Below are 2626 nucleotides of genomic sequence, written 5' to 3' on the forward strand. Positions count from 1 at the left end.
TAAAATCACTCTCGACTGCTGATTGGTCAGAGAAAATCGTCGCAATATATATATAAATATATATATAGCGAAGCTTGCAGCATTTTTATAAACAGCATTTTTGTTAACAGAGGATCAACAAAAATGGCAAAGAAAAGCACACCGTGGTCCGCCGAGGAAGTTACGACGTTCCTACACTTTATTGCAGATGACAAGATCCAGCGGGAGCTCGACGGGACAACTCGCAATATGAAAGTATTTCAGGAGGTCTCTACACTGATGTGCGGAAGCGGTTACTCGAGGACTGTCTTGCAGTGTAGGGAACAACTGAAAAAGATGAAGAGTGAGTATCTCGTAGTGAAGGACAACAACAACAACACGAGTGGTGCCCGTAGGAAAAACTGGAAGTGGTTTGACCTAATGGACACCATTAACGGCCATAGACCGGCTAGCGTTGGGAGGGAGGGAGGTCTGGACTCAGCAAGGGCTTTACTGGAGGCTCTGCATGGTAAGTTGTTGCTAACACTCTGTTATTTGCTTGAAAGCGTTGTGTCCCTATCTGTTCTAAAGCTCACTTCTAACAAAGAAGTCTATTTTAACCTTACATTTATGTTCGACAACCCATGCTTGAATGGAGCACCGAAGGCTAGCTAGGCAGATAGCATTAGCTAGAGCTATTGTTTGCTAACACCATATGTGCCATTGTTACGTTCAGTTTTTCTTTTATATAGTTGTTGTTGCTATTTTAGTATTGTGCTGCAGTAGTTTGTGGAATTAACAAGTCATGTTTCTGGTTCTAGATGATAACATTGGGACGAACGAGGAGGAACAGCCCTCAGCTTCAACGTCCTCTGCATCAACATGACAACAGCTCGAACAACAAACCCCAACAAGAGCACAGACACCAACGCCTAGTAAGTAGCTAGTGCAATTGTGTGTGACTTCCTATCATATACATATATTTATATTCATTATCAACAGGCTGGAAATTCACAATCATTGTAAACATCTAGGGCCAGAACTTTCTTTAGTTCATCCTTACTGTTGTTCTGTTTATACATTTCATTCTTATATCCTTGTGTGACCTGTACCTGTCCTGTGTTTTTCATTCTTATTACTAATTATTATTGCTATAATTATCTTGTCACCCAGGCAAGAGGAAACGAGGAGGAGAGGATCTGGCCCAGCAGGAACGGCACCTGGTCCAGCAGAAGGAAGCCCAGCAGGATCAGCACTTGAACCGGACCTTGGGGGAGGCGAGGGAGTTGGAAGCAGCCTTGAGAAGGGAGGAGATCGCTCAAGCAGAGACCTTTTTAATTTAGCCTTCCTCCGCACTCTTGGCCAGGTGCTAGGGGGAATGGGCAGCTGACGTGCCCTGTCTCCTCCGCCTCTGTGATACAACAAATAACCTCTGACTGAGATTATATTGTTTATTTACATTTGTACTTTTTTGTTTATTTTTTATCTTTAAAATGTTTATTTTTACAATCAATACCATGCCTTTTTATGTTGCTGCAACAAAACACTACCCAAATGGGGATCAATAAAGTACTTCTTTGACTTATCGCTTGTTGATAAATAATTGCTCCCAACAGCGATCATACAGAAAGATGGCATCATCTAGGCGTCCCTCTGCAGTCAGAAATATAAACAACATCATCGTCCACAAAGCACTGTACAGGGGTTTATGGATTTAAGGGAATACTTATCACAGTGAAACCTTTATCATCTGTTGCAATTAAAGCAAATAAGAGAATAAATACTTGGTTAAACAATACATTTTAACTCTTTAGCAGGAGAACTCTGCATACTGTTTGAAATTGAGTTTGCTAGCTTGAGGTCCTCCTCTAAAACATAACATATTTTGCAATGGTATTAAGAATACATGATAAATAAATAATACATGTAGTAAACATTTCTCAATTCAGTGTTTCCCCTAGGATGGAGTCATAGCAGCGGTGCTAAGGCACGTGGGCCCAGCATAATGTGAGCGCGGAGCGCGTGGAATTTTTTAGTGTGTGCGCGTGCGAAGTGCGCCTCGCTAATTTGTTTCTATGTACAAGAAAGGCTCTTGAGGCCTAGTACCAGGCAGAGTCCTGCATCGGGTCGGGTACCCGCGGGTAAAAAGGTGATTCACTTTTTTCCGGGTTCGGTTCTGGGTAAAACAAAGATGATGCGGGTCGGGTCGCGGGTGTTGCATAATAAATATATTTAAATAATAATAATTTAGTTTAATGTTTAAATCCTCAGACCTCTCCCCCGCGGGACCGTGCATAATCATAACCTCTGCAGCGCATCGATCTGCTTCTGAGCGCGCCACATTCTGAATGGCTGAGGTGAAGCTCTCTAGCGGAGAATACAGCATTTTCCAACACTTCCTCAAGAGCGAAATCCAACGTCTGTGAGGCTTTTGGTGTCATCCTAGATGGAGAGAATAACCAACATCCCACGCTTTTTGAGAGAAATATGCAACTGCGTGTGTTAATAATTGCACGTTTTCACTGCTCATATATATATATGCGGGTTCGGGTCGGTCGGGTTGCGGATCCTGTGCCGACGGGTCGGGTCGGGTTGCGGAACTAATTGGTAATATGTGCGGGTAGCGGGGCGGGTTCGGTATTGCACGTCGCGGGTGCGGGGCGGGAGC

At 43.5% G+C, this 2626-nt stretch overlaps 1 long non-coding RNA gene across 2 annotated transcripts; it reads left to right on the forward strand.

The window, feature by feature from the left end:
* The first annotated feature begins 93 nt into the window (after positions 1 to 93).
* On the forward strand, positions 94 to 1543 carry LOC104943627 (uncharacterized). Of its 2 annotated transcripts, XR_798127.1 has the most exons (3): positions 94 to 487; positions 780 to 893; positions 1132 to 1543. It is a non-coding gene; the product is annotated as an uncharacterized lncRNA (long non-coding RNA). The 2 variants fall into 2 exon arrangements; XR_798126.1 differs by lacking the exon at positions 94 to 487 and having other exon boundaries at positions 495 to 893.
* Positions 1544 to 2626: the final 1083 nt, after the last annotated feature.

The sequence above is a fragment of the Notothenia coriiceps genome, unplaced genomic scaffold, assembly GCF_000735185.1.
Source record: "Notothenia coriiceps isolate Sejong01 unplaced genomic scaffold, NC01 NC01_scaffold00006380, whole genome shotgun sequence".
Classification (NCBI taxonomy): domain Eukaryota; kingdom Metazoa; phylum Chordata; class Actinopteri; order Perciformes; family Nototheniidae; genus Notothenia; species Notothenia coriiceps.